The sequence below is a fragment of the Phyllobates terribilis genome, unplaced genomic scaffold (assembly GCF_046119375.1).
Source record: "Phyllobates terribilis strain yellow unplaced genomic scaffold, ASM4611937v1 Scaffold_119__1_contigs__length_5224398, whole genome shotgun sequence".
Taxonomy (NCBI): domain Eukaryota; kingdom Metazoa; phylum Chordata; class Amphibia; order Anura; family Dendrobatidae; genus Phyllobates; species Phyllobates terribilis.
Genome location: NW_027362879.1, coordinates 2,137,709 through 2,162,774, shown reverse-complemented (window position 1 = coordinate 2,162,774; position 25,066 = coordinate 2,137,709). Strand labels below are relative to the sequence as shown.

General features: G+C 46.5%; 1 protein-coding gene across 2 annotated transcripts in view; it reads right to left on the bottom strand.

The window, feature by feature from the left end:
• Positions 1-25,066, bottom strand: part of LOC141201588 (uncharacterized) — a 194,857-nt gene that overhangs the window by 49,515 nt on the left and 120,276 nt on the right. The window contains exon 1 of one of the 2 annotated variants that reach the window (XM_073663582.1): positions 1,843-1,898. The exons of the other annotated variant lie outside the window; for it this stretch is intronic. The gene's annotated coding sequence lies outside the window, so the exon portion shown is untranslated. Of the gene's footprint in view, positions 1-1,842; positions 1,899-25,066 lie in introns of those variants that run through there. 2 annotated transcript variants of the gene reach the window in all.

Genomic DNA, 25,066 nt, shown 5'->3' with positions numbered 1-25,066 from the left:
TAAACAGACTTTCTTTCCATAAAGGGGCACTTTTCCGTGTTTGTCATTCCAGAACTGTGTGAGGATTATTAGAGGTGATAGTTTTCCCACCAATTAGAAGGGACAACCGTGGAAATTGATGTTTTTTTTACCAGCTACAGTTCTGATGTGATTTACTCGGTAAAGTGCCCTTGTGGTAAAGTGGACAATGATCAGTTACAAACAGACTGAAGGAACATCGTCCTCTATTCGGCTCTATGAATCTAGGATGAAATCCACTGCGGCTGCTGCAAGAAAAAGAATGAAGAAGAGCAGACATTTGGGGAGACCACCGTGGCCAGACATTTCTCGGAGATGGTGATAAAAGTTCTGATCTCCGATGGTCGGTGTTAGAAGAGACGACCGCATCGGATTCACAATCACAACGCTGTAAACTTCTACAGAGACGTGTTCTGGATTTACTCCCTGGAATCACTTTCTCTCAAAGGGTTAAATGACGCCTGTAACTTCAACGTCTTTCTATGAAGCTTCTTCTCTGAACTTTATTCCTCTGTTGTCTGTCGGGGAGTTGTTTTCTAAAAAATATATTTGTGTGGTTTTTTTCTTTTAGTTTACTGGGTTAGTAATGGGGGTGTCTGATAGACGTTTCTCCAATATTAACTCTTGGGATTGATAACAGCTGAGAATACACAACTGACGTAAAGCCAAAAAATATTACCCCGGTTGCCAACATACCAGGGCAATTGGGAAGAGGCAGGCAAAGTGCCAAAATTTGTCGCATCTAATGTGATTTGCAAATTCTGAGGCTGCTGCGGACTGGTATTTTTTGGCTGGAAGGGGCCAATATCCATGGACCTTCCCAGCAGGATAATATCAGCCCCCAGCTGTCTGCTTTACCTTAGCCAGTTATCAAAAATAGGGGGGGGGGGACTCCACATCATTTTTTTAAATTCATTATTTATTTAATAGGTTTAAAAAAGGTGAAATACACCCTTTAGTGCCACATGGACAGCAACTTTATAATATTTAGGGGCAGGGAGTGGACATTAATCTAAGCACTCAGTCCTATAACAACTCTCCTTGAACTACCGTACTTTCTGAGGACAGTGGGCCGAGCATCGCATCGCAGGGTCTTCTGTAAGACCCAAGAACTAGTGATCAGCGAATGGTCTTTGGATAAGGGGTTAACCGAGCACGCTCGAGTATAACTGAGTATCATCAGAGTGCTCGCATATCATGTTCGAGTCCCTGTGCCTGCATGATATGCGGCTGTTAGACAGCCTCAACACATGCAGGGATTGCCTGTTTGTTAGGGAATCCTCAAGTGTTGAAGCTGTTTAACAGCCGCAAATCATGCAGGCACAGGGACTCGAACATGATATACGAGAGCTCCGATGATACTCAGTTATGCTCCAGCTTGCTCGGTTAACCCCTTATCGGAGCACGTTCCCTCATCACTACCGATAACAAGATGCGGCCGGACAATCGCAGTAATGCCAGTAGAAAACATGGCTACAGCACTACAGTGTATGGCAGACAATGCCCAAATGTATACTGGCCGTATAACAGATACAAGACATACGGGGGGCGGACTACAACTCCCCCGATACTCGATCCAGTAATGGAGAGAAATCACCAGTATCTACATTACTGTGCTGGAGCTAGGAGAGGAATAATGGCGCTGGGCTTCGGTCCTTCATCCTGCAGTCGTCTGAATGGATCTAATGTGGACGGGAACCAGCTAAGCCGCATTCTGCCCACAGCTGTTACCTCACTGTTCACACCACACAGAGACCCCAAAAGAGTCTCCGTGCTGAAGGGGTTAATGCCCCCTGCGCCCAGTAATGGGGGATCTCCACATACCTCCACCTGCAGAGCCGCCACCACATATATGGCTGCTCTGTGCGCACAGGAGCTGTGATGAGGTCACAGGAGGGGAGGAGTCAGGGGTCACATGATCAGGGGCCTCAGTGGATGCAGGACTCTGCTGTGCTGGTTGTCATGGTGCTGGATGAGCTGAAGTTTATGTGTGGGGTCAGGAGGGGTTTACAGTGTGGATGTAGCAGAGCCATGTGTGTACGAGGTGTACGGAGCAGAGCCGCGTGTGTACGAGGTGTACGGAGCGGAGCCGCGTGTGTACGAGGTGTACGGAGCGGAGTCGCGTGTGTACGAGGTGTACGGAGCGGAGCCGCGTGTGTACGAGGTGTACGGAGCGGAGCCGCGTGTGTACGAGGTGTACGGAGCGGAGCCGCGTGTGTACGAGGTGTACGGAGCAGAGCCGCGTGTGTGCGAGGTGTACGGAGCAGAGCCGCGTGTGTGCGAGGTGTACGGAGCAGAGCCGCGTGTGTACGAGGTGTACGGAGCACAGCCGCGTGTGTACGAGGTGTACGGAGCACAGCCGCGTGTGTACGAGGTGTACGGAGCAGAGCCACGTGTGTACGAGGTGTACGGAGCGGAGCCGCGTGTGTACGAGGCGTACGGAGCGGAGCCGCGTGTGTACGAGGTGTACGGAGCGGAGCCGCGCGTGTACGAGGTGTATGGAGCGGAGCCACGCGTGTACGAGGTGTACGGAGCGGAGCCGCGCGTGTACGAGGTGTACGGAGCGGAGCCGCGCGTGTACGAGGTGTACAGAGCGGAGCCGCGCGTGTACGAGGTGTACAGAGCGAAGCCGCGCGTGTACGAGGTGTACGGAGTGGAGCCGCGCGTGTACGAGGTGTACGGAGCCGAGCCGCGCATGTACGAGGTGTACGGAGCGGAGCCGGGCGTGTACGAGGTGTACGGAGCGGAGCCGCGCGTGTACGAGGTGTACGGAGCGGAGCCGCGCGTGTACGAGGTGTACGGAGCGGAGCCGCGCGTGTACGAGGTGTACGGAGCGGAGCCTCGTGTGTTCGAGGCGTACGGAGCGGAGCCGCGCGTGTACGAGGCGTACGGAGCGGAGCCGCGCGTGTACGAGGCGTACGGAGCGGAGTCGCGCGTGTACGAGGCATACGGAGTGGAGCCGTGCGTGTACAAGGCGTACGGAGCGGAGCCGCGTGTGTACGAGGTGTATGGAGCGAAGCCGTGTGTGTACAGAGCCATGTGTGTACGAGGTGTGCGGAGCCGTAGGTGTGCAGAGCCGCGTGTGTATGAGGTGTACGGAGCAGAGCCGCGCGTGTACGAGGTGTACGGAGCGGAGCCGCTCATGTACGAGGTGTACGGAGCGGAGCCGCGTGTGTACGAGGTGTACGGAGCGGAGCCGCGTGTATACGAGGTGTACGGAGCGGAGCCGCGTGTGTACGAGGTGTACGGAGCGGAGCCGCGTGTGTACGAGGTGTACGGAGCGGAGCCTCGTGTGTGCGAGGCTTACGGAGCGGAGCCGCGCGTGTACGAGGCGTACGGAGCGGAGCCGCACGTGTACGAGGCGTACGGAGCGGAGCCGCGCGTGTACGAGGCGTACGGAGCGGAGCCGCGCGTGTACGAGGCGTACGGAGCGGAGCCGCGTGTGTACGAGGTGTATGGAGCGGAGCCGTGTGTGTACAGAGCCATGTGTGTACGAGGTGTGCAGAGCCGCGTGTGTATGAGGTGTACGGAGCGGAGCCGTGTGTGTATGAGGTGTACACATAGTTTTTTAAGATTGAAGGAAGACTAAGTCCATCTAGTTCACCCCATAGCCTAACATGTTGATCCAGAGGAAGGCAAAAAAAAACCATGGGGGCAACACTAAGCTCCACATTGGGGGAAAAAATTCCTTCCCGACTCCATACGACAATCAGACTAGTTCCCTGGATCAACGCCCTATCAAGGAATCTAGTATATATAACCTGTAATATTATACTTTTCAAGAAAGGCATCCATGCCCTTCTTAAATTTTAACAGTGAATCACTCATTACAACATCATGCGGCAGAGAGCTCCATAGTCTCACTGCTCTTACAGTAAAGAATCCCCGTCTGTGATTATGATTAAACCTTCTTTCCTCCAGACGTAGAAGATGCCCCCTTGTCCCTGTCTCTGGCCTCAGAGTAAAAAGATCAGTAGAAAGGTGTTTGTACTGTCCCCTCATATACTTGTACATAGTAATAAGATCACCCCTAAGCCTTCTTTTTTCCACAGTAAATAACCCCAAGTGTAATAACCTGTCTTGGTATTGCAGACCCCCCAGTCCTCTAATAAGCTTGGTCGCTCTTCTCTGCACCCTCTCTAGTTCAGCTATGTCTTTCTTATACACCGGAGACCAGAACTGTACACAGTATTCTAAGTGTGGTCGCACTAATGACTTGTATAGAGGTAAAACTATGTTCTCCTCATGAGCATCTATGCCTCTTTTAATGCATCCCTTTATTTTATTTGCCTTTGCAGCAAATAGAGCCATGTGTGTACAAGGTGTACGGAGCCGGGTATGTACGCTGTATACAGCTGTATACTCCCAGGTTCGGACGGAGACACCGCGGCTCTTTATCAGACTGTAGAAGAACTGACACTGGACATTCGGTAAAACTGTGCTCGGACGTCTCTTCTCGCACAGATATTGATAACAAGATGGAGTCAGACGAACCCTCCTACAAAACCTGATAACAAAGTCATTACTACAGGACGGGATGAGAAAGGGATTTATTCTACAAGAAACGCTGGGGCCACAAATGAGAGAATCCGGGCCCCGTGGCTGGATACTCCGGACCCCCGGCGTGTTAGGACCAGACGGGGTCTTTGTCCCTGGAGCTTCTCTGCTCGGTATAATGAGACTCTGATCTTGTTCTTATAAAGAGGGTTGGAGTAGAATAGAAGCTGCCTGAATATGAGGACCTTGTCTGATCTCTATGTCCTTGTGTACAGAGCTATGGAGATAGCGCTATTCTCTGTATAATAGATGTGATGTCGCTGGAGCCCTAATATTTCTGTACAGGGTCTCTGTAGTACAGTGTCCATTTTAGGATATGATCAGACATCAAAATCAAACATCAGAATGATGTCAGTTTTAGGCTAAATACTCTGTCTGACAAGTGATCCTGACAAGTGATTCTGAAAAGTGATTTTGACAAGTGACTTTTACAACTGTAATAATAGTGAAACTCATTGGGACTTATGCACAGACTGCAAGCAAGCCAAATTCAAATGATGTTTGATTTTGATGTGTGAGTCTGATGTGTGACTTTCTTCAAACTTCAGAATGAGAATCACAATGACTTTTAGTGACCCTGAGTATTTTCATGGTGAATCTCATAAGACAAGAAAAGCTGCCAGTTCCTGTCACTTTCCTGGATAGCTCAATGGTAAGGCATCAGCCTCTGAAACTAAAGTGTCGTTGTTCAAATCCCATTAGGAATATTATTATTTTTAAATTATTCCTGTTTAGCACACAAACTACAGGGGTGTTTTACTTTTAATATCTGACATTTTGATTGTCATCCTGACGTGCTAAGAGTTTCAGACATGCTGTATATTTGCATGGTAAATTACAATCCAAACTAAATTGGGAGGCACTAATTTACTACATATCTGTTTCCAAGTGACTGTACATTTACATAATTTCTTAAAGGGGTCTAATGATAACATTTCTTTATTGTCAATTTTTCTTTCCATCCACCCGAGAACTGGCTGCAAACTCCCAATTTACTTTTGCTATGTAATTATTATAATTATATATCACTACCTAAATAATCAAATAATGAACCTACAGTTTAATGGTAAGGCATATGTGTCACATAGTTTTGGTTTGAAAGGATAATAGTAATAGTAATAATAACTAGAGATGAACGTTGTTCTACTCGAACTGTTCGCCAATCTCAAATTCGAGCTGTTTTGGGCGGTGTTCGAGCCGTTCGGCGAACACGAACAATTTGAGAAAAATTCGGCTGTTCGAGGTTATGTTCGATAACTGTTCGTGCACCAAAATCATAACTGGATTTTTTCTCAGTAATGATGAAAATTAATGTTAATACGCAGTTTGAGTGTACAGCGGGGTGGGGGGAGGGGCAGGGGATGGATCTCTGCAGGAACAATGAAGATCTCCATTTTTTTTTTCTCTTTCCCGCATTTACAGTGGGGAGGTGCAATCTGTCAGCCTATCAGCAGCGCACACACGGAGCGAAGTGCTTTTTTTCACACAAGCAAGGGCATGTGTCATTGGCAGTGTATGTCACATGTCCTTGCCCTATAAGACCAAGCCATTTTCCCCGTCGCCACCATTTTCTCACTGCTGCAGCTGCGTGTTAGACGGCACCGCTATTGCTGTGTGCGCTATACCTTGTTAATTTCAAGCCAATTTTCGCACAAATCTACAGATAGCTTGGGAGTAGGGAATAGTTGTGATTGCAGTCCTTTTAAGGACTAGGTTACAGCATTTCCTACGACTTTTATCAGGCAGGTCTGTGCTCTTAAATAGATATGTGGCACCCCAGGGGTCTGGTCTCCACAGTAATAGCAATGTTATGTCTGAGAGCAGGTGGGAGGTCTCTTGGTCAGGAATCCTATGCATGCCACACCTCCTGCCCAGTCCTGGGAGGGGAAGAACTTCCCCTATATAAAACTGGGGCTGAGGCAGGGTTAGTGAGAAGAGAAGAGTTGAGAAGAAGAGAAGCAGCATAGGAAAGAAAGATCAGGAGCTCTGTGGGAGCAGGCTAAAAGGAATCAGGGGCTGGCAGCTGAAGAGCTCGCCCTGATTGAAGAGTTACTACCGGACCCGGAGTCCGAGGCTGTGGGGATTAACCCAGACCCAGCAGCAGAAACCGCCCGGCAGGGGATTGCAGGTCCTCTGGCCAAGAAACCCGAAGGCACGGTCACACGCGTGGGACCAGCACCGCCGTCGTGGAGCGGAAGCCACTAGAAGGCCCCGAGTCACCGGCCATACGGGTGAGCACCACACGGTACACTCAGGGATGTGGGCTACTTTTACCCGCCTCTAGCAAGGTAGCCAGAAGAGTACGATTAGTTGGGGAGGCCTACAACTCCGCCTGGCCAAGGGGGATCCCATCTGCTCAAGGACTGACCAGGCCCCGACCGCTAGCCAGTACTCCGGGAGGGTCTATCTTTGTCACCAGTATAGACCCTGAACTACACCGCATCGTCTCTGAGTGGTTCCTGCTACCCCCATCATCCACGTCGGCTGCCCTGAGGCCATACCCCTCCCGTTGGGGGTTATACCATCTACGCTGCACTATCCTACCACCGGCCTCAGCGGTCTGCCCTGCAGCGGCAGCTCCATAGCTGCATTCAACAGGTGGCGTAGTCGTCCTACATCTACTGCTAATACTCAGCCACACAGTTTGACTCCCTGGGCACGGACCGGGTCACCGCCACGAGACTACTACCCCTATCAGATCCGGCTCCGGGTAGGCTCCCGCGTGCGCAACGCTACTCAGCACAGGCCCAGGGGCGCGTCAGCTTGATTGTGGGAGTAAGGACTAATTGTAATTGGAGTCCTTTTCAGGACTAGGTTACATCAGTTCCTATCAGTTTTTGCCAGGCAGGTCTGTGCCAGTGCTGTGCAAGTTTTTTTCACAGCATTTGGCTGAATCTAGCAAAGCTAATCCTTTTTGGCCTATTGCAGAGTGTGTTAGTCAGTGGAGTAGCCTATCTGTGTTGCAAGATATACCACCTGTGTATAGAATACCAATTTTTTTACTGCACCCAGTGAAGTAAAATCTTTTGGGCATAGCATCATTCTATTTGTCCATCTATACTGACCTCCATCAGGTTGCAAATTGAATATAATTTTTTTCTGCATCTAGCTCTGAAAAAATATTGGGCTTCTAGCTGTGTGTGGGACTTGTTGTATTAGTCCATCTATACTGACCTCCATCAGGTTGCAAACTGCATATATTTTTTTCTTCATCTACCTCTGAAAAAATATTGGGCTTCTAGCTGTGTGTGGGACTTGTTCTATTAATCCATCTATACAGACCTCCATCAGGTTGAAAACTGAATATATTTTTTTCTGCATCTACCTCTGAAAAAATATTGGGCTTCTAGCTGTGTGTGGGACTTGTTCTATTAGTCCATCTATACTGACCTCCATCAGGTTGCAAACTGAATATATTTTTTTCTGCATCTACCTCTGAAAAAATATTGGGCTTCTAGCTGTGTGTGGGACTTGTTGTATTAGTCCATCTATACAGACCTCCATCAGGTTGCAAACTGAATATATTTTTTTCTGCATCTACCTCTGAAAAAATATTGGGCTTCTAGCTGTGTGTGGGACTTGTTGTATTAGTCCATCTATACTGACCTCCATCAGGTTGCAAACTGAATATATTTTTTTCTGCATCTACCTCTGAAAAAATATTGGGCTTCTAGCTGTGTGTGGGACTTGTTGTATTAGTCCATCTATACTGACCTCCATCAGGTTGCAAACTGAATACATTTTTTTCTGCATCTACCTCTGAAAAAATATTGGGCTTCTAGCTGTGTGTGGGACTTGTTGTATTAGTCCATCTATACTGACCTCCATCAGGTTGCAAACTGAATATATTTTTTTCTGCATCTACTTCTGAAAAAATATTGGGCTTCTAGCTGTGTGTGGGACTTGTTCTATTAATCCATCTATACAGACCTCCATCAGGTTGCAAACTGAATATATTTTTTTCTGCATCTACCTCTGAAAAAATATTGGGCTTCTAGCTGTGTGTGGGACTTGTTGTATTAGTCCATCTATACTGACCTCCATCAGGTTGCAAACTGAATATATTTTTTTCTGCATCTACCTCTGAAAAAATATTGGGCTTCTAGCTGTGTGTGGGACTTGTTCTATTAATCCATCTATACAGACCTCCATCAGGTTGAAAACTGAATATATTTTTTTCTGCATCTAGCTCTGAAAAAATATTTGGCCTTCTAGCAGTGTGTGGGACTTTCTCTATTAGTCCATCTATACTGACCTCCATCAGGTTGCAAATTGAATATAATTTTTTTCTGCATCTAACCCAGCCAATAGTTTTGGCCTAATACCACAGTTTGGCCACTCAGCTCTGCTCGGTTCCCATCCATTGTTTTTTTGTGCAAACAACTCCAGAGTTGTTAATTAGTTAACCACCAAAATGAGTGGAAAAAGGCCTGCTGCTGGTGGAAAGGGGAATAGGCGTGTTGGGAAGGGGAAAAAAAGGTGTGTCCGTGGGGTAGGTGTTAAAGCAACAGTAACATCTGCAGAAGAAAGACCATCTTCCAGCCAAACTAAAATGTCTACTTCTTTTAGCGGACAATGTGATAAGATCCCTTTCTTACGGCCATGCCAATCGCTACAAATTCCAGATGAGGCACAAAAACAGCAGGTGCTTCAACGGATATCAAGTGCTCCTTTAAGTGGGCTCTCCTCCACATCAACTTCAACATCACAAATACTCCAGTCCTCAAAGGTGTCACCCCAATCGCACTTGCTTCCTCACAGCTCCCAAATCTCCAGCTGCCCGTCTGAGTATGAGGTAGAACAGATGGTTGAGTCTGCAGAGCTGTTTACTCATACTATAGCCTGGGAATCAGAGGTCGACTCCAGCGCTTCTGTGAATCCAGACGAGGAAATGATCTGCACTGATGCCCAGAATCTTTATGAGTCGGATCCAGGACCAGACGCAGAAGGTTCTGACCATAATGTAGACCCTCATTCCCAAACTGTAACTCCTGTTGGTGGAGACAATGAGGAAGACGATGATAAGACTCAAATACCTGATTGGAGCGACAACTTTTGTTTTTTATCAGGGCAGGAACAGGTTGGCTCTGAGGACGACGGGTGTGATAACGCACAGGGTGATGATGATGAGGTTGGAGATCGCACTTACTGTCAACCCACAGTCAGCCAAGAGATGAGGTCAGCAGAGGAGGTGGAGGAAGATGCTAGTGACGACGAGGTCAGGTTGCGCCTTCCTGGACAGAGACGTAGTACTGGAAGCACGTCAACAACTGCATCCTCAAACACAACTCTGCCTCTCACCACAAGTCGTGGTGGCTCTTCAGGTCGCATGGGTGCTAAGCCTTGCATAGCCTGGGCATTTTTTCAGATCGATAAAGATGACCCAACTCGTGTTATCTGTAACATTTGTCAGCAAAAGCTAAGTAGAGGCCAAAAAATACATAGTTTGAGTACTTCATGCATGAACCGGCACATGGACATGAAGCATAAGTTGCAGTGGGAAGCTCAGTGTGCTACAATGCGGCCTAGCCGGCCGGGCCAACCACCGTCTGCCATATCTTGTGCATCCGCGGCCTCTTCATCCTCTGTGACTGGGGGGACAGCAGTCACACCTGTTTTGGGGCGCAGACCTGCCAACTCTTTACCCGCAACAGCCAGCATGATTGGCAGGTCATCATTTTCTTTGGAGGTGGTAACACCAGCTGGTGTTGAGCGCTGTCCGACATCGATAGCACCACCTTTGGATCAAGGCAACCTAACATGTCCGCCTGCATCTTCCTCACAGACCGGCAGTTTGCCGGGGACACCCTTATCAACCCCGTCTAAGCACAATAGCCAGCCCTCGGTCCCTCAGATATGGACAAGTAAAAGACCATTTCCTCCTAGCCATGAGAAAGCTAAGAGGTTGAATTTCACCATCTGCAAGTTCTTGGCTACAGAAATGCTGCCTTTCCGCCTGGTGGACACAGAGGATTTTCGAGACCTTATGTCCGTCGCAGTGCCCCAGTACCAGATGCCCAGTCGGCACTACTTCTCAAAGAAAGGTGTGCCTGCGCTCCACCAGCATGTCGCACACAACATCACCGCTTCTTTGAGAAACTCTGTGTGTGACAGGGTGCATTTCACCACAGACACTTGGACGAGTAGGCATGGACAGGGGCGTTACATGTCGCTGACTGGGCACTGGGTAACTATGGTGACAGCAGGACAAGGGGCTGCTGTCCAAGTCTTGCCGTCCCCACGAGTTGTGCGTCAATCCTCTTTATGTCAAAGTTCCTCCACTGCTTCTGCCTCCTCAACCTCCTCTCGGTCTTCCACCTGCACCCAAAGCCTGTCTGGTCATGCCACAAGCTTTCTAACTGCGCAGAAGGGATCCTGCACACCTCCTTACTATGCTGGCAGTAGGGCTCAACGTCATCAGGCGGTTTTTACATTGAAATGTCTGGGAAATGTGAGTCACACAGCTGAGGAGTTGTGGTCAGCTCTGGAGAACCAATTTCATGAATGGTTGTCTCCACTGGACCTGAAACCAGGGAAGGCCGTGTGCGACAATGCTGCAAACCTGGGTGCGGCCCTTCGCCGGGGCAATGTCACACACGTGCCTTGTATGGCTCACGTGTTGAACCTGGTTGTCCAGCAATTTTTAGCCCACTATCCCAGACTAGATGGCCTTCTGCAGAGGGCACGGTCGCTGTGTGCTCACTTTCGCCGTTCGCATCCCGCAGCTCAGCGACTTACATCTCTACAGAAGTCGTTGGGCCTGCCACTTCACCGGCTAAAATGCGATGTGCCTACCCGGTGGAATTCAACTCTGCACATGTTGCAGCGACTGTGGCAGCACCGACAAGCCCTGGTGCAATACGTTCTGACGTATAGCCTGGGCCAACGAGATCCAGAGGTGGGGCAAATCACGCTGGAGGAGTGGTCTCAGATCAGGGACCTATGCACCCTTCTGCACAGTTTTGAAATGGCGACGAAGATGTTTAGTGCTGACGATGCCATTATCAGCATGACTATTCCGGTGATTTACATGCTGGAGCACATGTTAAACAGAATTCGGAGTCAGGTGGTGGCACAAGAGGAGGTGGAGGAAGTAGAGGAGGAGGAGTTGTATGCGGAAGGGCTAACATCTGCAAGGTCCAGACGGTCGGCAGCACCAAGGCGGCAGGCATGTGAGGGTGGGGGAGATGGTTTTACCAGGGCGCATGGTAGCAGCCAAACTAGTGAGGAAGGTGCAGGAGCCCAGGAAGAGGTGGAGGACGAACTGATGGAAGACTCATCAGATGAGGGAGACCTTGATCACATTTCTGTTGTGCGAGGTTAGGGGGAGAGGACAGAGGAAGGAAGCATGATTGTTACCTCGCCACCAACACAACAGGGACTTGGTGCTCATGGATACGCAACACACATGAGTGCCTTCTTGCTGCACTACCTGCAACATGACCCTCGAATTGTGAGAATTAAAAATAATCCTGACTACTGGGTTGCCACACTGTTAGATCCCCGGTACAAAAGTAAATTTGCAGAAATTATTCCGGCCATAGAAAGGGATGCACGCATGCAGGAGTATCAGCAGAGACTGTTGCAGAATCTTACATGTGCTTTTCCACAAAATACCAGTGGTGCACGTAGTGAATCTCACAGTTCCAACTTGCCAACCGTGGGACCGTCAAGTGTTCAGCACTCAAACCGTAACAGAACCACAGTATCTGCTGGTAACATCAATTTTGCGGAATCATTTCACCACTTTTTTAGCCCATCCTTTGCAAGGCCACAGGAGACAAGAAGTCTGACACATAGTCAACGCCTAGAGACGATGGTACAGGAGTATCTCCAAGTAAACATTGAAGCCACGACTGTGTCACTGGACCCTTGCTCTTTTTGGGCTTCCAATCTGGATAAATGGCCGGAGCTAGCCACTTACGCCTTGGAGATCTTGTCATGCCCCGCAGCCAGCGTTCTGTCTGAACGTGTGTTCAGCGCTGCTGGTGGTGTGCTGACAGATAAGCGCACGCGGCTCTCCACTGATAATGTAGACAGACTCACGTTCATAAAGATGAACAAATCATGGATCTGAAACGACTTTTCTACCCCTGTGTCATCCTGGGGAGAGTAAAAGCTTGATGATTGGTTAAAATCACCCTACCAACCGTTTTAAGCTTTCAAATTACTAATCATGTTTATCTGTATCTTGGCTGGAAAATAATTTGGGCTTTGTAGCAGTGTGCAGCACTGATTCTATTAGGCCATCTATAATAAGCTCCACCAGATTTAAAATTACTAATCATGTTTATCTGTATCTTGACTGGAAAATAATTTGGGCTTTGTAGCAGTGTGCAGCACTGATCCTATTAGGCCATCTATACTAAAGCTTCACCAGATTTAAAATTAATAATAATTTTTAGCTGCATCTAGCCCGGAAAATAATTTTGGGGCTCCGAGATGCGCAAGACACATAAGTGCCTTCTTGCTGCACTACCTGCAGCATGACCCTCATATTGTCAGAATTCGAAGTAATCATGACTACTGGGTTGCCACACTCTTAGATCCCCCAAACTTTTCGATCAACCTTTTAATTTTAATAAAGACCAAAAAAATGGTCATTTTTGAAATTATAAGCATTAGCAGGTTGTTAGAAACTGAAATCAAACAGTTTTCAACTCAAAACTTTATTCTAGGTGATGTTACATTTTCACATAGGACCCCTTGTTCGAAAGGAGCTTCTGAACTCTCTCGTCCATTGAATTTGTCAGGTTTTGGATGGTTTCTGCTTCAATTGTTTTGCATGAGGACAGAATACCCTCCCAGAGCTGTTGCTTAGATGTGAACTGCCTCCCGCCATCATAGACACTCCTTTTAATGATGCTCCAAAGGTTCTGAATGGGGTAGAGGTCAGGGGAGCATGGGGGTAACACCATAAGTTTGTCCCCTTTTATGCCCATATCAGCCAGAGATGCAGATGTTTTATGTGCAGCATGAGATGGTGCATTATCATGCAGAAAAATGATCTTGCTGTGAAATACACGGTTCTTCTTCTTGAACCATGGCAGGAAGTGCTGTTTGAGAAAATCCACATACATTATGGAGTTCATCTTTAGCGCCTTCAGGGATCCTAAAGGGGCCGACAATCTCTCTCCCCATGATTCCAGCCCAAAACATTACTCCACCTCCTCCTTGTTGGCGCTGTAGCCGTGTTTGCGTGGGGTGTCCATCAACCAGCCATCCTCCACTCCATCCATCTGGACCATCGAGCGCTGCACGGCACTCATCCGTGAACAAAACAGTTTTGAAATCAGTCTTCATGTAATGTTTGGCCCACTGGAGCCGTTTCTGCTTGTGTGAAGTGGATAGAGGAGGTCGACAGGATGGCGTATGCACAGCTGCAAACCTCTGAAGGACCCTGCATCTTGTTGTTCGGGGGACGTTGGAGGCACAAGCAGCTTCAAAAACTTGTCTGCTGCTATGACAAGGCTTTTTTGCCGCTGCTCTTTCAACCTGACGTAATTGCCTGTAGGAAAGAGTCCTCAATTTGCCCTTATCAGCACGCACACGTGTGTACTGTGAATCAGCTACATACTTCTTGATTGCCAAGACACTTCATCCTGATCATCGCACAATGTTGATTGTAGTCATGCCTTGACCTAAACACTCCACAATTTGTTGCTTCTCAGCAGCCGACACATCCTTTTTCTTTCCCATTTTGGCAGAAAATGTAGGCTGCTTAATAATGTGAGACAGCCTTCTTAAGTAGTCTTGCCTTTCATTGGACACACCTGCCAAACTAATTAGCACAGGTGTCTGCAATTGCTTACAGTGATATAAAGAGCCCTGACACACATCACCATCAATGAGTTTAACTGACAAACAAACAAATTCTTCCCTTATCACTCCTAAACACTTTTTGCATAATAATTTGGAACACAGTGTACATGTGCTTTTCCACAAAACACCAGTGGTTCACGTAGTGAATCTTACAGTTCTAACTTGCCAACCGTGGTCTGTATGGAGTTGTTCAATAAAGGGCCCAAAATTAAAATAACATAGATGGGAGAGGTCTCTATAAATAGGAATTCCTAAGTATTTGATACCCTGTGAGGGCCAGGCAAAGGGAAAGTTGGACTGGATGGAATCCTGTATGGATTTGGGGAGGGAGACATCGAGGGCCTCAGACTTCGCTGCATTGATTTTAAAATTTGACCATGTAACAAAGTGATCTATTTCAGCCATAACAGCATGGATGGATATATGTGATTGAGTGATATATATTAGGACATCATCAGCAAATAGAGAGCACTTGTACTCGGTGCCTCCCACCTCAATCCACCTAATATTGGGGTTATAGCGAATTGATGAGAGCAGGTGCTCCGTCACTAGGATGTATAAGAGAGGGGACAGAGAACATCCCTGCCTTGTCCCATTGGTGATTGTGAAAGGTGATGAAAATGTTCTGATGCACCCCCTGGGCCTTGGGACACCCAGAGCCGGACCCTTTTTGGTGGATGCTGGTGGTTGTAGTCTCCGTGGCGGCAACCCGGTTCCGTGGCTCAGGGCGGTCAAACCAGTGGCGGAACTATTTATGTGGTTTTGATGTTTAAATGTCCGACTACGCCACCCGTGGATTGCGGTCAGAGTGAACCGCCGCTCCAGGGCAGACCGCTGAGGCTGGTGTTGTGGGTGCAGCAGAGCGTAGCATAACTCCCCACGGGAGGAGTATAGCCTCAGGGCAGTGTATGCGGAGGATGGGGGTGATGGTGCAGGGCAGCAGCAGTAATGACACGGAGTCAGTGATGCAGTCCAGGGCCTTTACTCACAGTTCTTATTATCCAGACCACGTCTGCAGGTAACGGCTGCCCACGTCGTACTGTGCTCACCAGGTGAGGGGCTCAGACAACTCCCAGATAACTTTGGAGTGCTTCACAGGACCCCCTTTGTGTGTCCTTTGTCTGGCCTTTCTTACCAACCCTTCTGTCCGGCTGCCTCGGGCCTCCTCTTGGTAAACTTGGCGCCAGTTTCCCTGACCCTATGTGGTGCCTTCCTAGCGGGTGTAGCGAGGGGCTGCGCCACATAAAATGTCACAGCCTCCTGTTTCTAGCTGAGGGTCGTTTCTTGCCTCCACTAGTTTCGGGGACCGGTCTCCCCCTTTGGCCTGACCCCTCCATGCAGGTGGATTCGGGCGTGCGGTGGCGACTCGCTCGTCCGCACCCCTGAGATCCCTTCGTTCCTCGTTCCTGGAGCCTTCTCCGCTCCTCTTCCTTCCTTCTCCCTCTTCCAGGCCTGGGCCTCTGTTACTAGGCCCGCCTCCGGAGCAGAGCTCATGCAGAGCCCCTGCTCCCTGCCACTTCTGCTCAGACTTCTCTGCACTGAACTAAGATGGTGCCCACCTTTTATACTTCCTTCTCAATGCACCCAGGAACTGCTTCCTCCCTGCTCCTGCACTACAGGGTTCCCCTTCCTCAGTGTTAACTCCCCCCACTCCAGCCAGGGACAGGGACTGTCGTGCCCATCTCAGGGGCATATTGGTCGCCCTGCCCCACGGCAATGTGGTGTAATGCATGCAGGTGTCGGGTCCTGATCCACACTACATCCTTACCTGAGAGTGAGATATCACACCTCTGGGTGAGGTGCAATACCTCTGTAGCAACCGAGCCCTCAGGGTGCTACAGTTCCATTTATCTTCAGCCTAGGTGACGTATTGCGATACAGGGCCGTGATTTTGGCTATAAAAGGGTCCCCTGGACCCCTACCCCAAGCTTTTTAAGAGAATCATATATGGCGTGCCAGGAGACTCTATGGAATGCTTTCTCAGCATCCAACGAGAGTATCTAATTACAAATTTTTAACTGCATCTAGCCCAGGAAATACTTTGTGCCTAGTAGCAGTGTCTGCTAGTCAGCGGATTATCCCGGCTGTTAAGCAAGCTACACCACCTGTAGTTTGGACACTTCATTTTTTCAAAGGAAATGCTTCGGGACCACGGGATACTGAGTGAAGAGCATCAGGAGGCACCCCAAGGCATAGGGGCTCGGACTGGCAGTAGGATGCCTTGCGGTGGACAGCCGAGCTCGATCCTTATAAAAGCTTTTTAACTGCAGCAGCTTTAGTGGACGCTACTGGAGCTGGAATTACGCGGCTGCTGGCATGAGACTTGCCCTCCAATAGATCCTTGTAAATGGATTTAAAGTGTATTTATTCAAATTAGAGAGACAATTTAAATTAAAAAGCTTAGAGCTGCCTCCACCACAGGGGGGCTCGCTCGACCCACCAGCGGACAGGCACCAGTATTGGGAGAGGGGGGCTGGCCGTCAGGGTTCACCGCGGCTCTGGCACAAACCCGGCGACACGGAGGTGGCACGGGCAGGAGCGGACTGAACGTGTCGGCTTCTCACTTTTTGGATTTTAGAAGGGCATGACATGCCTATATCTGTGTCTCCCCCTCCTTTTACTCCTCCACCTCTTTTCTTTTCGCATGACTATATGTACTTGTCACTTTTCCATGTGTTAGTTGTGTCTTCTGAGCAGTTTGTCAGCTTTTGGACACCTTTGAAGGTGTTTTCTATGTGTTTCTATGTGTTTTTGTTTGCCTGCCATTGGTTTTAACGGTGTTCGAAGGTGTTCGACGAACAGTTCGACGAACAGTTCGGCGAACAGTTCGGCGAACACACGGGTGTTCGACGAACCGAACCGAACTCGAACACTACGGGGGTGGCTCAACACTAATAATAACAATAATACATTATTAGTAATAATAATTCATAATAAAAAGTTGAGTGTCCCTACAGGGACTTGAAACCAAAAGCATATGTTTTGTAGTCAGCACACTTACCAGTGAGCTATACACTTATTAAAAAAAAGTGGGCATTTTACTTGGTTATGTTATTTCCAGTGCAAGCAGGACTTAAACACAGACATTGTCCAAACCAAATTCAAATGATGTATGAGTTTGATGAATGAGTTTGATACCTGACTTTCATCACACATCAAAATCAGAAGGACTTCCAGACACCATGAGTATTTGCATAGTAAATATCATAAACCAAGAAAAAACATCTAGCAGCATCATTTGAGCTTATTGCAGAATGGTAACTCTCTTGCGTCACAGAGTGGGCGTTCTGAGTTTACATTCCTGGTGCAGAAAAAATAATCTTTTGTTTTTTTTTAAATGATGCTGGCTAGCACACAAACTTCACTGATGCTTGGCTTTGATATCTGACTTTTCTCACACATCAGAATGAGAATCACAATTACTTTTAGACCCCCTGAGTATTATCATGGTTAATCTCATAAGCCAAGAAAAACCTGTAGGGACACTGAACTTTTTATTATTAATTATTATTATTATTACTATTATTATTATCCTTTCAAACCAAAACTACGTGACACAGATGCCTTACCATTAAACTATAGGTTCATTATTTGATTATTTAGGTAGTGATATATAATAATAATTACATTGCAAAAGTAAATTGGGAGTTTGCAGACAGTTCTTGGGTGGATGGAAAGAAAAATTGACAAAGAAATGTTATCATTAGACCCTTTTAAGAAATTATGTAAATGTACAGTCACTTGGAAATCGATATGTAGTAAATTAGTGCCTTCCAATTTAGTTTGGCTATGTAATTTACCATGCAAATAGACAGCGTGTCTGAAACTCTTAACACGTCAGGATGACAATCAAAATGTCCCATATTAAAAGTAAAACACCCCTGTAGTTTGTGTGCTAAACAGGCATAATTTAAAAAAAAATAATAATAATATTTCTATTGGGATTTGAACTGTGACACTGTAGTTTCAGAGGCTGACGCCTTACCATTGAGGTATCCAGTCAAGTGATAGTAACCAGAAGCTTTTTTGTCTTATGAGATCAACCATGAAAATACTCCGGGTGACTAAAAGTCATTGTGATTCTGATGTTTGAAGAAAGTCACACATCAGACTCACACATCAAAATCAAACATCATTTGAATTTGGCTTGCTTACAGTCTGCGCATAAGTCCCAATGAGTTTCAATCAGGTTTGCACTGAAACTTATATATCTAAATATAACTCTTAGGTTTCTTCAATTGAGTTAATAGCTCTGTGGTTAGCGCACTGGTTTCTGGACATAGAATTTTGGGTTCAAGTCCCATCAGCGAACAGTGACTATTTTTATTATTACAGTTGTAAAAGTCCCTTAAAATCACTTGTCAGAATCACTTGTCAGAGAGGGTATTTAGCCTCAAACTGACATCGTTCTGCTATCTGATCATGTCCTAAAATGGACACTGTACATGTGTGTGATGTCGCTCCTCTCCTCCCTTTCTGGGTGTTTGTAACAGGATAAGAGAGGATGAAATTTAGGATCACAGTGTGGAGCCATTTTGTTGGTGACTGCCAGTGATACTGACAAGTACAGTGTCACTGAGGACTGCCGGCAGTGCCAACTCTGTTAATGCTGCTCTCTGTATCATAAGCTGGGGTTAGATACTGTCATGGTAGCCCTTCCAAGAATTTGGATTGAGATAATTATCTCCAAATCTGCCATTTTTGGTTCAAATTAAATAAATAAATATGACGCATCGGAGGAATAAAATAACACACAGCCAGTGTCTGAGTGTTCAATTCTTGTCTGCCCTCAGAACCCAAGCAACAAGTATTTTATTACACCCCCAGAAGAAAGGGGTGGCTAACATTACCTAAGAAAGAAACTATTTTAATTAGAAATAACAGTCCTTGAAAGCAGCTCTGTCCAATTTACTATACTTTAAAAAACAAAGAAGGAAAGCTTAACACGAAGGCAGCTCTATATTTCATACAATGCCGTGTTATCGCTTTTATGAGTAACACTTACAAGTGTAATATTAAAATATTAAATTATCAAAAATATATACAGTATTTTTCGGACCATAAGACACACTTTTTTCCCCCAATATTTAGGAGGAAAATTGGGGGTGCGTCTTATGGTCCGAACGTTACCTACGGTGGTGGTGAAGTGGGATTGCAGGGCCCTCCAGGATCGCGGTGGTGGTAGCGGCGTCAGCGGCAGCAGAGGTGAGGCAGAGCAGGTGGGGCCGGGACCGGGACCTGTGCCCGGCCGGTACTGGGGCTGGGGCAGGTGTCGGGCTGTGAGCGGCGTCGGGTGGCGAGGCAGTGCGGCCTGCGCAGGTTTCCAGTGTGCGCAGCCATCTTCTTAGAGCTGTGATCTACAGGAAAATGGCCGCCCAAGCCGACGCATGTGCAGACCGTAGCTCCGATGGCCATTTTCCTGTAGATCACAGCTCTAGGAAGATGGCCGCGCACACCGGAAACCTGCGCAGTCCGCACTGATTCGCCACTCACTGCCGGCACCTGCCGCAGCCCGAGGTCCCGGCCTCAGCACGGTACAGGCCCCAGCCCAAGGCCCCGGGCTCAGTCCACTACAGGCCCCAGCCCGAGGCCCCGGCCTCAGCCCCAGCCAGAGGCCTCAGCCCCATATAGAGGCCTGAGCCACAGCCAGAGGCCTCAACCCTAGCCAGAGGCCTCAGCCCCAGCCACAGGCCTGAGCACAGGAATCGGCCAGGCTGAGGGCCTCAGCCAGGCACAGGCCCCAGCCTGGCACAGGCTCCACAGCATCTGACCTCTTCTGCTGCAGCCGCCGACTTCCTGAGTGACCCTGCCTCCTGTGACCCTCGCTTCACTGCCCCCCAAGTAAGATACCATACCTATTCAGACTATAAGATGGACCCCCATCTTATAAAAAATATTTTTTTATATTTTCCACCCCAAAATATAAGGGTGCGTCTTATAGTCCGAAAAATACGATAGGTAGATTTAATTGTCTAAAATAATAATCAAATCAAAGTATAAATATTTACCATAACAATACGGAGTGTTACACACAGTGGGATTATTCACAGCACATGATACACTACACATATCTAGATATAGGATTCAGTGTAGTGTATCACATGATGGGATGAGATACACCGGTCCGGGGCATATTGCACACAATGACGGGATTAAATGCACGGGTCTGGGGAGTATCGCACATTTTGTTGGTGACCGACAGCGATACTGACAAGTACAGTGTCACTGAGGACAGCCGGCAGAGCTGATCCTGATAGATGGTGCTGCTTGCTGTATCATAAACTGGGGTTAGATATGTGGACTGTATCACATGCGCGATTAGATACGCTTAGAGTAACACATGCTGCTATTAGATACAGGACTAAGTGTAGTCCTGTATGGGATTAGATATTGAGCTCAGCAGAGTGTATCACACAGGATGGGATTAGATACAGTTTCTAATGTATGGAGCAGGGTCACACCTTACACCACTGCTCCTATAGAAGTGGACGGAGCGGGGTCACACATTACATAACTGCTCCCATAGAAGTGGACAGAGAGGGGTCACTATTGAGGGGTTTGTACTATTCTAGGGGTACAACAACAGTTTCATGTACCTTACCATCCACAGTCTGCTGGTATTGTGGAAAGGATGAATAGGACAATAAAATCCAGAATTGCCAAAATGTTATTGGACAAAGGTAATACTTGGGTGGATGCAGTACCTTTTGTACTGTTGAGTGTTAACGGAACAACTTCCTCCACAACTCAGTTTACTCCTTTTGAACTAATGTCAGGAAGGAAAATGCCATTGATTTTCCCACATGAACCATTTTTGTCCACACCTCAAAAAGATGCTGTTGCAAGGTCCAAATGGTTGCAATTGATGCAGGAAAACTTGAAAACCATTCTTCCACATCCTGCATCAAGAATGCAGAGGATGGAGCCACCATATGAATCCAAATTAAAATAGGGGCTCTGGTCATGATTAAAACTTTCAGGAAGAATGGACCTTGGGAAAGAAACTGGGAAGGTCCCTTTGAAATAATCGACACCATGGGATGAGTTATGATCCTAGTGCAACCAGCATCCAACGTGGTTAAAAATACCCGCAGACAACAAAAAATTGTGGGAACATGTTGATCAATGCAAATTGTATATTGCAAAATAATGATACTGCATTTCTTTTAGGAAGAAATGGATTCCAATAAGAGCTGGAATACGGAATACCATGTCCTTGATGGAAGGGATTCAACACCAATCCTTCAAGAAAAGAAAAAGTTTCCCAAGAAAAGCTACTATCTGATGGGAACCATATTTCTGCTACTTTGTACTATTTCAATTTTGATCTACGCAGAAGACATTCATTTTATATCATGGAACAAATACTAGTGAAGTGAATGGACATATCAAAGGAACTTTACATTCACGGAAACCAAGAGGATCAAGTCTACAAAATCTAATAGATGAAGACATACCGGACGATTCAGTAGATATTACTGGAAACATTTGCATGGGTTATGGTGTAAAATGCTGCATTGAGCTACACTTCATACACGACACTTAATATTACATGCTGCCATAGGACCTAAGTCTAAATTTGCACAGTTACAAGGAGATTATATACATAATAATAAGACAGGCACATGGGAATGCAATCCTACAGATGTGTTATACTGGAATATAGAGATAAGAGGTGAAGAGAAAGCTGTGTGGTTGGGTGATATTACTAATGATATGATCACAAAAGGGACAGTTAGAACATCCGAAACAGAGATTATGTTAAAGACACAACTTTTGGGGAAAATTTTGGATCCTTCATTACTTTCTATTACAGAAGGAGATGAAGATTGGGTAAAAACATGGAATTTCCAGATAACCAGAGAATCAGTACAAGTATCTGTAGTTTTTACAGTAACAAATAATATCACTCCAGAAGTAAGGGTTGCACCACAAGCAATACATCGTCATGAAAATATGTCTCCTCTTTTATTGAAATGCAACACAAGGTTAGAGTTACCTCCCGAGTCTTTGTTAACATGGACCAGAAACAAATTATTTTTGGGAAGTTTTTCAAATGGTCCAACAAATGTTATACATAGAAGTCAATATGGGAATGTGAGATGGTTGGATAAGAATTTTGATTTTTCTCTAGATAATCCATCTCCTAAGGATTCGGGACTTTACCAATGTTGCGTTTTAACTAAAAATAATTATAAACAATATAAAGATGTAAATGTTTGGTCAGGATTAGATAATGTATGTACACAGACAAGGTTTCAACCATCTACTCCTTTCCAAATCAATAAATTCCAATCTAAACCTCTATTAAGAGATGGAGTGTTGATGACTATGGTCTGGACTTTTAGCATGTCTAGTTGGAAAATCTCATCCAGATATCCCCAGTGTCAATCACATCTCATGAACATGGAGATGGGAATAGAACAATGGTTTGGGAAAAGAATTTCAACACATGTTAGAAGTAAGAGGGGGATATTAGAAGGTATTTTGGGGGGATTAGGAACAGTAGGAAGTTTAATTAATACTATGGACATTCATACACTTAAATCAGATTTGGAAAATATTGGGTATATTGGAGGCAAAGGGGTAAAAATTCAGAAAAGTTTGCATCAACTCCTTGAGAAGATGATTTTGAACACTGCTGCTGTGCTGGGATCTTCGGTGTCACATCTACAAGATGCTACTTTAGCTCTAATAGAAAGTGAGCAGGAATCCCAAGTAGCCAGAGCATGTCTAGAAATTCAGATTGAATATGCCACCAATCTGAAAATGATTGCACAGGCATTGCAGAGTGGAATTACCCTTTTAGGAATAATGAGAAATTTACCTACAGAATATAATTTTGCGTTAAATCATACAGATTTGGGGGTAAATAAGTGGTTAGGATGGGAACAGAACATTTATGTAGGAACATCACTAATCCCAATATCGGGAAGAGAAGAAACCATGGTTCCTATTACTGAGCATTCCTGTTAGTAATACACAATTACTATATTATCTATTACAGTACACAGATTTTGCATTTGGTGTTACAAACACTGAACAATTAGACATTTCTTCATGCTTACATTTTGTTTGTAAGGTAATGTGTCTACCTGGACAGGATAAAGTCATTTATAACTCGTGTTTCCATAATCATACCTCATGTCATGCCAGAGTTGAGAATGTGCACACGATACATAACTTGGTGACCCCAATAAGCTCGAACAATATTTGTTTCCAGGTTATGTCCGAAAAAGAAGTTTTTTCGCCATTCTTCTCCTCTTGTGTACATGCTGAAAATCTGACAATAGGTTTATATTGTATGGAGGGAAATGTGAAAACTATCTCCAAGAAGGAAGGAAGTATTAATATTACATCAATAGGGACAAGAAATCTGAAAATCCTTCCGATACAGTTCAGTTTGTGCCAAATAAATAATTTCCCTTGGGATATGTGGACAAATGAGATAAAGAAAGACAAAGGTTTGTTAAATTTGTTAACAAAACAACTAAAAGAAGCTGAAATTGTATTCAGACATGAACAAGATCATTTAAATGATATTGAACATGAATGGTGTTGCATCGGCGTCTCTGCCCCTTGCTAGGCAGAGACGCCGTCCCGCTAACCTCCCCGCTCCTGGCGCGGCGTTCTCTAGCGCTTCTCTCCCCGCTGCTTCCAATTGCCGGAGGACCTCCCATATATAAGGCACCTCCTCCAAAATGGAGGTGCCCGAGCAAAGTTGTTTGCACTGTGTCTGATCTGTGCTTCAGCCCTCAGGTCCCGCTGCTAGCCTGACTTCTCGTCCCACCTGCCAGCCTATTATCTGCCCGTTACCTGCCAGACTGCTCACCTGGAGCGCTCACCTGTTACCTGCCGGTTACCTGACTTGGCTATCTGTCCACTCACCTGGGAGCATCCGCCTGCCTTGTCTGTCAGACCGCTCACCTGGGAGCACCCGCCAAATTACCTGCCAGTTACCTGCCTCGTCTGTCTGCCGGCTCACCTGGGAGCACCCACCAGTTACCTGCCAGTTACCCGCTTCGTCTGTCTGCCCGCTCACCTGGGAGCACCTGCCTGTTTCCTGCCAGCCTGCCTGGAGACCCAGCCGTCACTTGCTGTGACCACCTTCCTGGTAATACTAAAGACTGCTACTTGCCCTGCTTTCTCGAACTGTGACCACCTGTCTGCTACCAAAGACTTCTGCCTGCTTGCCGTGTCCATCCACCATACCGGTCAGTCCCAGCTATCTGACCCGTGGGAGCCACCTGCTCTCTTACAAGGTCGTCCCCAGAGTAGCACCTGGTCCCTCAGCCCGGATCCTCCCTGGTCACGGTGTCGTTAGCTGCCGTACGACCAGGGTCGGTTCGGGTGGATACTTAGTCACGCCCCTCTGGGTCCCTCCTTGCACCTTCCACCACCCGGACCCGTAACAAATGGACAAGTATGTCAGGCTCATCTTGGTGGAAAAATCTAGGAAGATCAGTAACTAGTTGGTCACAGTCTTCAGCCAAAATGGCAGCAGGAAATGTATTAACAAATCCAATCATAATCATATTTATTTTAGTCTTGCTGTGTACTTTTTATCAGATTTTTATTATGTGTAAAATTAAGAAAATATTCAAAAAAGATAAAGACAGAAATTAAAACAATGATATTTTAAGAGAAATGTTAAAATAAAAAAATAGAA